Here is a 15,014-nt window from a genome sequence, read left to right on the forward strand (position 1 = left end):
CTTCCCTCAAATGAGGAGGCTGGTTAGAAGGAGGTTGAAAGGGAGGGTAAAAAGAGTCCAGTCTCTCCAGAGTGCATGGAGGCTGCTTAAAACAACAGTAATAGAGGCCCAGCAGAGGTGTATACCGCAAAGAAAGAAGGGTTCCACTAAATCCAGGAGAGTGCCCGCATGGCTAACCAGCCAAGTTAGAGAGGCTGTGAAGGGCAAGGAAGCTTCCTTCCGTAAATGGAAGTCTTGCCCTAATGAAGAGAATAAAAAGGAACATAAACTGTGGCAAAAGAAATGTAAGAAGGTGATAGGGGAGGCCAAGCGAGACTATGAGGAACGCATGGCCAGCAACATTAAGGGGAATAATAAAAGCTTCTTCAAATATGTTAGAAGCAGGAAACCCGCCAGAGAAGCGGTTGGCCCTCTGGATGGTGAGGGAGGGAAAGGGGAGATAAAAGGAGACTTAGAGATGGCAGAGAAATTAAATGAGTTCTTTGCATCTGTCTTCACGGCAGAAGACCTCGGGCAGATACCGCTGCCCAAACGGCCCCTCCTGACCGAGGAGTTAAGTCAGATAGAGGTTAAAAGAGAAGATGTTTCAGATCTCATTGATAAATTAAAGATCAATAAGTCACCGGGCCCTGATGGCATACACCCAAGGGTTATTAAGGAATTGAAGAATGAAGTTGCAGATCTCTTGACTAAGGTATGCAACTTGTCCCTCAAAACGGCCACGGTACCAGAAGATTGGAGGATAGCAAATGTCACGCCTATTTTTAAAAAGGGAAAGAGGGGGGACCCGGGAAACTATAGGCCGGTCAGCCTAACATCTATACCGGGTAAGATGGTGGAATGCCTCATCAAAGATAGGATCTCAAAACACATAGACGAACAGGCCTTGCTGAGGGAGAGTCAGCATGGCTTCTGTAAGGGTAAGTCTTGCCTCACAAACCTTATAGAATTCTTTGAAAAGGTCAACAGGCATGTGGATGCGGGAGAACCCGTGGACATTATATATCTGGACTTTCAGAAGGCGTTTGACACGGTCCCTCACCAAAGGCTACTGAAAAAACTCCACAGTCAGGGAATTAGAGGACAGGTCCTCTCGTGGATTGAGAACTGGTTGGAGGCCAGGAAGCAGAGAGTGGGTGTCAATGGGCAATTTTCACAATGGAGAGAGGTGAAAAGCGGTGTGCCCCAAGGATCTGTCCTGGGACCGGTGCTTTTCAACCTCTTCATAAATGACCTGGAGACAGGGTTGAGCAGTGAAGTGGCTAAGTTTGCAGATGACACCAAACTTTTCCGAGTGGTAAAGACCAGAAGTGATTGTGAGGAGCTCCAGAAGGATCTCTCCAGACTGGCAGAATGGGCAGCAAAATGGCAGATGCGCTTCAATGTCGGTAAGTGTAAAGTCATGCACATTGGGGCAAAAAATCAAAACTTTAGATATAGGCTGATGGGTTCTGAGCTGTCTGTGACAGATCAGGAGAGAGATCTTGGGGTGGTGGTGGACAGGTCGATGAAAGTGTCGACCCAATGTGCGGCGGCAGTGAAGAAGGCCAATTCTATGCTTGGGATCATTAGGAAGGGTATTGAGAACAAAACGGTTAGTATTATAATGCCGTTGTACAAATCTATGGTAAGGCCACACCTGGAGTATTGTGTCCAGTTCTGGTCGCCGCATCTCAAAAAAGACATAGTGGAAATGGAAAAGGTGCAAAAGAGAGCGACTAAGATGATTACGGGGCTGGGGCACCTTCCTTATGAGGAAAGGCTACGGCGTTTGGGCCTCTTCAGCCTAGAAAAGAGACGCTTGAGGGGGGACATGATTGAGACATACAAAATTATGCAGGGGATGGACAGAGTGGATAGGGAGATGCTCTTTACACTCTCACATAATACCAGAACCAGGGGACATCCACTAAAATTGAGTGTTGGGCGGGTTAGGACAGACAAAAGAAAATATTTCTTTACTCAGCGCGTGGTCGGTCTGTGGAACTCCTTGCCACAGGATGTGGTGCTGGCGTCTAGCCTAGACGCCTTTAAAAGGGGATTGGACGAGTTTCTGGAGGAAAAATCCATTACGGGGTACAAGCCATGATGTGTATGCGCAACCTCCTGATTTTAGAAATGAGCTATGTCAGAATGCCAGATGCAAGGGAGGGCACCAGGATGAGGTCTCTTGTTATCTGGTGTGCTCCCTGGGGCATTTGGTGGGCCGCTGTGAGATACAGGAAGCTGGACTAGATGGGCCTATGGCCTGATCCAGTGGGGCTGTTCTTATGTTCTTATGTTCTTATCTACAGCCTAAACCAGTTGTAATGAAATAAATTGAAGACCAGAAGTAGTTACACATTTCAATGGGGCTCTGATGAGGCTACTTTGCAGAAAGTGGCTTCAGGTCTTACCCCAGGAAGATGTAATTACTCAAAAGATCCAGGCCCGAGCTATAAATCTAGGTTGCCACATGGTAATGTCATGGAACATTTGCCCTAATGTAAAGCCTGCAATTTTATACTACCCAGTGCACATAGAGGTGGTCCACTTGGTGTAAATCCTGTTCACCCTGGTCAGGGAGCTCTCAAGGACAAAGAAGAACAACAGCAAATGCAAGGAAAATTCACTGCAATTTGTTACTGGTAGTACCTTTAACAACACATGTCATATGTGTCCATGGGAGAAAAACAATCTTGTGCAGGGATCCTGTGTTAATGGCAACCTTCAGTCTCGAAAGACTATGGTATCGCACTCTGAATGGTGGTTCTGGAACAGCATCTAGTGTGGCTGAAAAGGCCAATTCGGGAGTGACAATCCCTTCCACACTGGGAGCAAGTGCAGTCTGTCCCTGGTCTGTCTCCCTGGCTATGGGCCTTCCTTCTTTGCCTCTTTGCCTCTGACTGTTGACCAAGTGTCTCTTCAAACTGGGAAAGGCCATGCTGCACAGCCTGCCTCCAAGCGGGCCACTCAGAGGCCAGGGTTTTCTCACTTGTTGAGGTCCACTCCTAAGGCCTTCAGATCCCTCTTGCAGATGTCCTTGTATCGCAGCTGTGGTCTACCTGTAGGGCGCTTTCCTTGCACGAGTTCTCCATAAGGAGATCCTTTGGGATCCGGTCATCATCCGGCCATCATCCATTCTCACAACATGACCGAAGAAATATGTCAAAGAGACCAGCAGACACCCAAATGGGTAAAAGAGAAAAGGGCAAGAGGAAGCATTTTTCGTAATATTTATGCAATTTTTCCAAAATCCAGACACCTTCCTGACCCAAGCAGTCCGAATAAGGGCTACTCAGCCTGATTAATTAATTGTAAATATGTTGGCTTGTACCTGGATTGAGCTTAATCCAAGGGCTGGTGAAAATCTTTGGAAGTGTAAAACATTTCCTTTGTTTTACAAAAGTTTCCTCTTCCCTCCCCCCAACTTGAGAGTCCTCAGGAGGTGGCTTTGGTAACAGGATACCAAATATACTGTCCCAGCAAGATTTGCAGTGGGAAGTCTTTACCTGAATGTTGGATGCGTGAAAACTCCATTTGGACCTAAGGAGTAAACAAGTGTCAGTTCAAATTTGGAGCGTGGAACTTCATAGTTCAACTAAGGATGGGGATGATGACATTGCTAAATGAAAAGTGTGAGCATTCTGGCCTGTAAATCTGTGACCTCTCCCTCAGTACTGTGAACATTACTGGTCTGGCCCTTGCTCTCCAGATGGCACCTAGCGCCAACTACACGTGCTCAAATGTGCATCTCCGGCATGCTTCAAAGTAACAAACAAAAATAAAGTATTGCCTTGTAATGATTGTCTCGGAAGTGTCTGTATTTATTTTTCAATCCCACCTTTCTGTAAAATATTCAGAGCAACTATTGCTGAAGTGACAACATGAGCATTTTTGTAGGTGGCACTGATTATTTTTTTTTTAAACCATTCTGCATGAAAATCTAAAGCCAAATGCTCCAAAAATTTTAACTGATTTGTCTTTCCTGCTCTGCTGGATGAACAAGTGAAGAACAAATAAAGTTGAGCTAATTCAACAAGTAACAATTGTAGGGGCTGGTTGAATGTTCATTATGAACTTTCTTGCTTATCAATACTATTAGGATTTGATGTTCAGGTTCTTCCGTGACCCAGTCCTCTGGCAAGGAGGCTTCAAACTACACACAAATTGCATTTTTGGGATGGAAAAATGCAGGTGGTCATTCAGCCAAGACCCAAAATGCTTCAGCACGTATGTGAATGATGCTGTAAAGTTAGTTGTAATTTTAATGACCTTCCGAAGCAGCAATTTTCAAGCAGTGTCATGTGGCACAGTGGTCCGCCACCAATAGTTTCCACGTGTGCCACCAGAGTTTGGTGGAGGGTAATTAATTAGTAAGGCCATTGGGGGTTGGGAGCCCCCCACCCAGCATAGTGTGCTTTGTCAATTTTCATGCCTTGTCAGTGTGCAGTGACATGAAAAAGGTTGAAATCAATGCTCCCAGGATTTACCCCGCCTTACATTGTTCCACTGCTAAACATAGAAAACATTTTTTAATTTAAACTACAAGTCCAAATGCAATCCCATAAGATGGTGCAGCACACACACACTCCATGGCTACAGTCACAAATGGTTAGACATAACAAACAACAATTGTGCAACACAGAACTCATTGCCCTGAGACATGGGGGGGGGCAGATCCTCAACAATAATGGATGGGTGTGTAGTCCAGTGTCACCAACAGTATGTAGAAAGAGACATTTAATATGAAATTAGATGTTTACAGAGTAGCTTCTTTGTCTTTGTATCTGCCCTGCCCCCCAACACAGAGCATGCTTGATTAGATCACCAATTCTCAGACATTTCCTGGAATCTGAGAACCAAAGGAACGACCCTTGAAGGGAGGGCACCAGGATGCAGGTCTCTTGTTGTCTTGTGTGCTCCCTGGGGCATTTGGTGGGCCACTGTGAAATACAGGAAGCTGGACTAGATGGGCCTATGGCCTGATCCAGTGGGGTTGTTCTAATACTCGGGAAGCTGCATTTAACTTCAAACAAAATGGGATTTACAGTAAGCAACAATTGTTTTGGTTTATCTTGCCACTTTCCCCATTCATGTTAGGTGGCGTTTTGAACAGTGCACCACATTTCACAATCGTGTTCCAGGCTACCTTCCAACTTTAGGCAAAAAGTTCTCTCACGTTTCCATCCCGGTGAAATGTCACAGTATAGTCATCACCTCCTATTACATCCCCTGCTCCCCCTCCCCTGTATTCAGTTATCGACAGTGTTGGCGTACTGATCGCTATCATATACATCAGGTGCCAGGAGCAGCAGCAGAGCGTAGGAACTGTAAGTGCTGGCTGGGACACGGAGGGCTTCTCAGCTGCACAGTGGTCTTCAGTTTGGAGATGGCTGCCTTACAGCATTGATAATATAGAGGCATAACCACAGCAACTGTTACCCTGCACATGCCCGATCTCATCTGATCTTGGAAGCTAAGCAGGGTCAGGCCTGGTTAGTACTTGGATGGGAGACCTCATGGGAATACCTGGTGCTGTAGGCTTATGCCATAGTCTTTCAAGACTGAAGGTTGCCAACCATAACCACAGCAAAGAGGCACCTTTTGAAATAGTGTCCCCTTATATTTAGTAGGGGGATAGTAGCTGTCCCTCTTTACCCCAGCATGGCATCTTTTCCAGTGGCTGTTGCTAATGTCACTCTTTTTTCTTTTCTTTTTTTAAGATTGTGAGCCTTTTGGGGGTAGGGAACCATTGATTTTACTGTGGAATCCACTTTGTTAAACTATTTGTGTTGAAAAGTAATATATAAATCTTAACAATAATAATAGTTGTAATGTCATGCTAAGCGCATTCATGGTGCTGCCATATTAAAGCAGATTTTGTGGACACAGCAGTGGGATAACATGAGACTATATCCCAAAAGAGTTTTGTGTCTAGCTGTATACTCAGATGCAGGGTGTAAAAAATGGAAAATTGCACATGCTTTGCCTTGATATGCAGTTATCAGAGTTCACTGATACCAGCAGTTAATTCCTTTCATCACAATTTTCAAGCAGGGATTTTGGAAAGTGGAATGGAAAGTAGGGGAACATGTGCTGTGTTGTCAAAGGAACAGTTTCTTTCAGTTCAGTCTCAGGCTCCTCTTTGACTCAGATTACTTTCTAGGATGTGTGTCCACCCTCTGCAAGAATGCAAACCCACAACACCACACTGTGGCAATCTGGTTTTATATTTCTGCTGCTTTTTTTAAGAGACTGAACTGTTCCTGAGAAAGGAGGACTTAGACTGCCCTCTAGCGGACATACACCATAAAAACAATCACTGTGCAAGTAATTGTAGTTTAAAGTCTCTTTTGGATAAGAAGAAATTAGGGTGCTTTTAACAGAAATAAGAAATCTTTGGGACTCTGAAGACAGAGCTTGACTTACAACTATTAGCTAAAAAGCTTTTTAAGATTGTCATTTAAAGACCAAATAAATGATCATGCATTATAACTTATAGTTGTATTCTTGAGCATGATGTAAGCACTAGCAATCTCCAGATCGCAGCAGGATAAATCTATACACATACCTTTCCAGTTCCATTATTTTCCCCCTTAATTTAGGCTGTTAGCCCTTTGGTACAGCCCTGCTGTTTCACCTATTGTAGCACCATGATAATAACTCCATACGAATAATTTCTACATACTGAAAGGGTGAGACAGAATTGGGATTCTGCTGGTATACCTTCTGTCTCCCTGCCTGAGCTATTTGGGGTGATTTGGTGTGTGGCATTGGAGTATCCCTGGTTTTTCGTTCAGGGGGACTCCAACGTTCTCACTGAGGCTCCCTAATGGGAACAGCTCAGATTTTCATGGCTGCCATGGCAACCATGGGCCTCTCAATTTGTTTCCACTCCAACACATGTGGCAAGACACACATTAGACCTGGTGTTTACTGTTGGGCAAGTGTGTAGTGATTTTGGATGACAGCAATTATGATCACTTGTTGGGAATGATGGATCATTTTCCGGTAGAATTTAGGTTAACCACAGGCTCTAATCTTTACAGAGGTGGGGGATCAAATTGTATGGTCTGCCTGCAAAGACTTTTATGGATCCACATAGATTCCTTATGCCTCTTGGGAATTTTCCTACTGTTAAGACCAGCAGTAGGACCAGAGCATCGGAAGCTCTGGTCAACCTTTGGAATGAAGAAATGTCCATGACTCTGGATGTGACACTTTGCACAATTGTGGCAGAAAATTCATGATGGGTCCAACCAACCATGGGTTAGAGCTTATATTAGAATGTACTTGGTGGCACTGATAGCAGCAAAGAAGGCTTGGAAATAGTGTGGGATGAAGTGGGAGAGTACTGTCAATGGAAATTGTTCTCTCTCTTTCTACTCATGCAAGGCACCTCTGGGTCCAACACTTTCCTTGTACCTTCAGCCTGTTTCCCTAAGCTAGTGGTTTCCAGCTGTGAGCCATGGTTCCCCAGGGAGCCACTGAAACCAGCCAGGGGAGCCTTGGAATCCTTACAAAAAACTGCTCTATACAACGTATAGCTGTGGTTTTCAAACTCTCCGGGAGTTTGAAACCCACAGTAAGTCTTTGCGGGGGCGGGAGGGGGGAGGCAGCAGGGGAAGCTCAGGGGGCTGCAAGGACTGGGATGCACTCACCAGTCCCTGCAGCAGCCATCCCTGTGTACAGGGAGCCCTGCGCGAGCGCCTGCAGGGAGCCCCAGGTCAGGGAAAGGGAGAGTGGAGCAATCTGCTCTGCCTCCCCGAAAGCAGAAGTGGAGTGCGATCGCCCCACTCTCCCTTTCCTTGTCCTGGGGAGCCCTGTAGGCACTCGCACAGGGCTCCCCGCACACAGGGATGGCTGCTGCAGGGACTGGAGGGTGCACTCCAGTCCCTGCAGCCCCATCAGAAGGGAAAGCAGAGCGATCGTGCTCCACTTCTAGTTTTGCGGAGCAGGGCGTGATCGCTCCGCTTTCACTTTTCCTGACCTGGGGAGCCCTGCTGAAGGTCGTGCAAGGCTCCCCACACCCCCAGGAGGCTGCAGGAGGCTTGGGCAAGTGCACCAAAGCCCCTGCAGCCCCCCTTCCCCCTCTCCTGGCTGTCCCCACCCCTGAAGGGGGCAGAGGCCAGGACCCACAGGCTGGGGTGTCATGACGCCCCAGTTTGAATGCCACTGATGTATAGGATTGTAGGACTAATAGGGAGTTGCAGCCAAAGACCCACTAAATCAAGAGAGCCACCAGTCGAAAAAGTTTGGGAGCCACAGGCCTAAGCATTCAAAAAAAACAAAAACTGTATAGATAAGACATTCCCAGGCATTTGAGCTGCCTCAGTTTCCAAAATGTTTGTTAACATTGTGTCACAATATAAAAGAAACGTCTAATAAACATAAACACACTCAGAGGGCTTAAATGCACAGGGCAGAGTAATGCATATAAATGGGGCCATCAAAAGTTGATCAGAAAGCCAAAAGTTGCTCGTACATCCTAATGCAGTATCAGAGTTCTAGAAATTCAAGTATGCAAACTCGAATAGCTCAGTCATCACCTCTCATCATTCTTCAAGAGGAGAAAGTTGACAGAATAGGGAGATAGGTCAACCATCCCTCTAGTCACTGAAGTGGATCAGCATTTACATGAAGGCAGTGCAGAAAGAACCACACAGGGCAGGTTAGAGCATGGAACTGGCCATGCAGTACTGCTGGACATATTACTTCTGCTTATCAACAGCTCATGAGCATTGATATGGTGGAAACATGAGGCCAGGCAGATGGACACTACCCAACCTGGCTCTGTGTAGGTGTCAAAAAGGATTCAAAACAGGAATGAAAATATTTCCCACACACTGCTTGGAGCTTGCTTTTGGACCAGTGTTGCTAGATTTGTCAATGGAGCACTGAAAAACAGAAGCTTGTCATAATCATATTGATTGTAAGCCTGACGGTTCATGATGCAGGTCCTTCATAAGATGCAAAATCTGGAACACTTAGACCACATTAGGGTCGCAGGGGAAAGAAATATCATGCCGATTGCTTCATTGGGTGACCTGATTCATTTTGTTTGCTCAGTTCAACAGTTCGTTTTGCTATGCTGTGAGCCTGAATTGGATGATCACTTGGTTTCTATTTTGATTACTGGTATGTTTTTTTTTTTAATTGTTTCCCATTGATTTCAATGAACAAAATTTGATTCACCGTCACTTTTAAAATTACTTTTCAGAACTGAATAAAATTTACCACAATGGAAACTCTCCTTAAGGAAACAATGGGCCCAATCTTATGGGCCCATAGCATTGGCGCTGAGCTCCAGCGCCAGCACTAGGTGTTACAAATGTGCGGTAAAGCCCTAAGTAAGTAGAACCCCCATCCCCACTCCATCCCTGGCAAGAGCGCAATCCTGGGGATTGTATTGCTGCTTTCCTCACTTTCCCAACACTTAAGGGGCCAGAGGCAGAGCTTCTCAGGCTGGGGCATCAGAACACTTTAGTTTGAGAACCTCTGCCTTAGCAGTTTTGCCTTAACAACAACCCCTTAGAAATCCAGTTATTTTAGCAAGTTCAGACTGAAAGAAAGCAACTTATCTTTAGCTCCAGAGTTTATCACAGTTACACAATAGCTTGAGTTCTGGTGAGAGGCAGGAATTTTGAAATCTCACTCCCTCTCTCCCTGGGTTCATGATGAGTTCAGATGATTTGTTATCAGCTGAACTCAAGAAGGGGGTTTCATCTTGACCTGAGTCATAGAGAAAGCAGCGTCCAGAGTCCATAGATGTGTATTTTTTCAAATAAACCATTCAAAAGATATGTGGGTGGATAATACTCTCTCCACCCCCTGCATGGAAGCCAAATTCCATGTACAGAACATGTTGGAGAGCAAAAAATCAAGGGGGAATAAAGCCAAAAGAGCTTCTGACGCCAGTTTTTATGACTGAGTGTCATAAAAATGCTTTGGAAGACTTTGGCTGCAATCCTATCCACACTTACATGGGAATAAGCCCTGTTGACTTTAATGGAGCTTACATCTAAGTAGGCAGGTATAGGACTGTGCCCTTTGCTTGTTTAGGGCTATCTTGGACTGGCTCCAAAGTAGGGTGTCTCAGTTCAGAGAGTGATTCTTTCCAAATCCAATGCACGCTCCTGGATGATTTGGATGTACTGTCACTGTGCTCATTTCTAGGCTGTGGGCCACAGAATGGAGGTGAAGAAGAGAAAACTAATGACCGGACAGCCATATGTGCATCATTGCTGTAATCAGTGCATCTCTTAGCAAGTGAGCCATGGCTGCATTTTCAGGTCACCAGATACAGCAAGTCCAGCCAGGATTGACTGTTTCAGGAGATGCCCTTAAAGACACTTTGGGTGTGCTGTGGAAACCATTCAATACCAAGGGTCATATCTATAACCGCAATCTCTCCTTCCAGCTAAACAGACCAACTCAGTGCTACCCATTGAAATCTTGGCCAGGAGCTTGTATTAGATGACATGTGGGGCGAATATGCAGAAGTTTAGTTCAACAAAGGAAGGAATGTCACAGAACGGAGCAGTCAGCCTTGAAGAAAGAGAAAGGTAAGGAACAAGAGCTGATCTAAAAATGTTCTAACCAGCCAAATATAAAAGGGCAAATAGGAAGTTGTGTATGCGCTGCTGTCCAGGCTGTGAGGTGAGGAGAAGCAGACTGCAGCAGTAGTAGATTATGCGGTGTCCAAGAGGCTGGCAGATTCAGGGTGCACTTCACGCTGCTGCTGTCCCCATCCAGTCTCCGCTTCTGGGTTTCACAAAACCTCATGAGAAGCATGGTAAGGAGATTTGTTTTCTACTATTCTACAGAGATGACAGATGCAGCATCATGTGCGGAGGCACTCTAGGTCATGCTGCCCGTGTATACTGTACTGTATGGAACCACTTGGAGTCTGGCTGAGGGCACATACCTACTTTTGTCTTCCATTCAATACACTGGAGTTAGGCTGCAAGGGAGATGTTGCCAGTAATAAGAACTGGAGGCATGAATGGTTCATCAGTAAAGACTACATTGGCAGTCACTGATAAAACTGCATTAGAACACGTTTGCCCACTGCAAGTGCCTCAGAGGCACATCAGGCTATCTGGAGGCACTGTTTGTGACTTGAGGCCTCCCTTTGGTTCTGTGTATGTGCACCCCAATTCCTGCAGCTACTAAATAAAAAAAAAACAAAAAACCCTAGCTGTCATTTCTGCCATAGGAATCAAGGTTTTGCTATTTAGCTGAACCACATGGTGGCACAGGTTCACACCAGGCATGCCTTTGCACAAGTCATTTTCCTGGTGCTTGGTTTTTTTCCTGGTGGCCATATGCCTGTTTCATCCCAAGGTAACCTGATGTACTCTTGCAGCTTGAATGTACGTGAGCGGCATACGGGCTCTCAGGTAGTCCTAGTCTTTCATATACAGAGTGGGCCCTCTGAGAAAGTTCATGTGTTGGTTAATGTTCCTTGGGCATTGTGTCACGTAGCCTGCAAAAGTATCTTTATTGCGTGGTTCTGGTTGAGAGAAAGTGCCAATTAGAAACAGCCTCGACTCAGCACTAGAGGAACAATGAGCAGCGTTCACGGAAGCCTCAGGCTAACATCTGTCATGCTAAATATTTGCAAATAAACAAACCTATTAAAGTCAAAGGCTCCTTATGGATAATTTGCAAACATGAAAAGCGGATAAACTAATATGATAAACAGTCTGCTTTGAATAGTTGTCCTTGATATAAAAATCTGTTAATCACTTATTTTCTTTCTTTCCTCGGAATGGCACGGAAAAAAATAAAAATGAAATGAATTTAAGCTATAAAGCAAACAAAGTCTTGATGTTTTCTTATTGTTCTGCGTGAAGGCCAATTAAGACCCGGAAACATTGGCAGGGCACAACATTTTCCTTGCATCAATGTAAGTCAAAACCAATTATACTGAAAGACTAGGATTCTAATCCAGTGGCAGATTTCCACACATACACACAAAACCCTTCAGTATGGAGGATAGTACTTAAGTTCAGATCATTTCCTTTATTGAAGGAGAAACTGCTTTGCTCTTAGGTGAAGCACCTGTAAACCTATGCCATATTTTCAATGTTTTAGCATCAAGGTATTCTTGGCTTAATATTTCTTCAAAGAGCCTATGCATTTTTCTCCTGCATCTGCCCTAACTTAACTTCAAGAAAGAATGTGTGGAAAGATCACATGCCACCTCTATGTGTTTAACTTATGCTCTCACAGCTTGTTTGCAAACACACTGGCACAAAGGACTAAGGGCACAATCCTAACCAACTCTCCAGCACTGACATAGCTCTGCCAATGTGGCATGTACTGCATCCTGCATTGGGGAGGCAGTCAAGGAAGCCTCCTCAAAGTAAGGGCATGTTTGTTACCTTACCTTGGGGTTGCATTGCGGCTACGTCAGTGCTGGATAGTTGGTTAGGATTGCACCCTATGTCTGTGCAATTGGGAGCCCTGCAAAAACAAGAGCTATCAGAATAAGCCCTAGGCACACATAGTTATAGGTACATGGGATTTATAAACATTCATCTGACTATCCAGAAGTGGAGCTAGAGAGGGGCAGTATGGTAAGTACGGCATGCTCTGCAATGTGCTGTATAAGCGGCCCCTCCTCTTTGGCGTCGGAGCCATTTAGGGCAGCAATGGCAATGTACTATAGCTGTTCTGAATGGCTCTGGTGCCTAGGGAGAGGGGCCGCTTACAAGTCATAAGAACATAAGAACAGCCCCACTGGATTAGGCCATAGGCCCATTTAATCCAGTTTCCTGTATCTCACAGCAGCCCACCAAATGCCCCAGGGAGCACTCCAGATAACAAGAGACCTGCATCCTGGTGCCCTCCCTTGCATCTGGCATTCTGACATAGCCCATTTCTAAAATCAGGAGGTTGCACATGCACATCATGGCTTGTAACCCGTAATGGATTTTTCCTCCAGAAACTTGTCCAATCCCCTTTTAAAGGCATCCAGGCCAGATGCCATCACCACATCCTGTGGCAAGGAGTTCCACAGACCAACCACACGCTGAGTCAAGAAATATTTTCTTTTGTCTGTCCTAACCCTCCCAAAACTCAATTTTAGTGGATGTCCCCTGGTTCTGGTGTTATGTGAGAGTGTAAAGAGCATCACTCTATCCACTCTGTCCATCCCCTGCATAATTTTGTATGTCTCAATCATGTCCCCCCTCAGGCGTCTCTTTTCTAGGCTGAAGAGGCCCAAACGCTGTAGCCTTTCCTCATAAGGAAGGTGCCCCAGACCCGTAATCATTGTAGTCACAATGTGGAGTGTGCCATACTTACCACGCCGCCCCTCTCTAGCTCCGCTTCTGTGACCGCCTACAGATAAGAGTGTGCACAACCCTGTCTTCCCAGCACCTGCACTTAGTGTGATATCTGAAAAGTGCTTATGTGTAACTAAATTGTGCCTATGATTTTTTATGAAAAAATGGATGATGAGAAAAAATTTTCTATAGGAACCCAGATACCTGAAGGGTCACCTTCATCCATATGTCCCCCCCTTGCATGTTTTGTTCATCATCTGAAGCCAGACAAGGGGTATCCATCTTTTCTAAGCTGAGGCCTGCACCTGTTAGGAGCATGGCCTTTTCTGTGGTGGCCCCCACACTTCTGGAATTTCCTCCTGTTATACCTATGGCTTTGCCCTCAGGAACCAAGTGAAGATATGGCTAATTCTCAAGGTACTCAGAATTGGGTACTTTATTTTCTTGGCATTTTTTTACTCTGTTTTATGGATTGTTCAATTATGATTGGCTTTTGCGCTCATCACTGTGAAGTTTTTGTTGTTAATTTTCATTCATTTTTTTCCTTCACGTATTCTTGCTTTATATTTACTTACGTAAGCCACTTTGCACTGAAGAATAGCAAGAAAAACGAGGCAACAGATTTTATGTAAAAAAAAAAAAAAAAAAAAAAGCCCAATGGATCATGATCTGCACCTGTTAATGAACTCGGTGTAAAATGAAGTCACAAGCATTTCGACAACCAGGAACATAAACACATCCTCAGTTCACCTAAAATAAAATACGTAACACTGTATAAGACAGCTCTGATACACTTGTGTCAGTCTCTTGGCAGGCCACTTGTTCATTTTCACCAGTGTGCAGCTTCCTCAAAAGTTTGCGAAGAGAAGAACGGCTGAATGCAAACTCCTCATCTGTCAAAAGCAAGGCTCAGAATGTGGCAGGTGGAAATTTTTCTCCAGCCTTAGACAATCCTCTGGAGGTTGCAAGTCCACATTTCTTCCATGGGTTCCTGCCAGAAATCTCTTTAGGGTAAAATAGAGGCTGACTGAATCTGCTATTTTTCATTATTTCCTCTCTCTTTCTCAGAGGGCTGGAGAGAGATTTCCTGTGAAGCTGGTGACAGTTTGTGGTTTTATAGTGAAATGTGTGGTAGAGGTGCTGCTCAGACATGACATTTCATTGTCCTCGATACGTTCACGCATGATTACGATCAAATATTTTTTTCCTGCATGATCTATTGAGGAGCTTAAGGAGTAGAAGAAATGGTTGGAACTTTGGGATTTTTTCCCCTTTGAAAAATCAAACGTTTTCTACCCAGAAGATCAGTTTCCCTCAAAATTCAGAACAGCACTGAAATGCTTGCTGGCTGACATGCATCTTGCATGCACATTCCGAAACAAGCTTAAATGGAAGCCTTTATTGAGTTATCCTTACCACCTCACTGACGTAGTTTCCTGGGGACAATCCTATTTCAGGAGTTGCGCAAAAGCTTCAGGTTATTACATGGTTGAAAGATGCGGCAATTTGTTTATTAGAGGAAAAGTGTCCTATGCCAAGAAATTAAAATTTAAACTCAGTAGTGGTGCTCTCCCCCGCCCCCTCTTAGCTTGACGACTGAAAGCAGCCCTTTTCCCTTAAGGCACCTTTTATAATGGAGGCCTCCTTTACCCCAATAGCCAAACAAGTTTGAAATGAAGCTCTTCAGACGGCCAAAGTTGTGGTGATGCAGTCACAGACAGGGAAGGCCCCCATATT

General features: G+C 44.9%; 1 pseudogene; it reads left to right on the forward strand.

Annotated features, from left to right (window-relative positions):
- Positions 1-5,406: 5,406 nt before the first annotated feature.
- Positions 5,407-5,526, forward strand: LOC136646788 (5S ribosomal RNA; annotated as a pseudogene).
- The last annotated feature ends 9,488 nt before the right edge of the window (positions 5,527-15,014 follow it).

The sequence above is a fragment of the Tiliqua scincoides genome, chromosome 3, assembly GCF_035046505.1.
Source record: "Tiliqua scincoides isolate rTilSci1 chromosome 3, rTilSci1.hap2, whole genome shotgun sequence".
NCBI lineage: Eukaryota > Metazoa > Chordata > Lepidosauria > Squamata > Scincidae > Tiliqua > Tiliqua scincoides.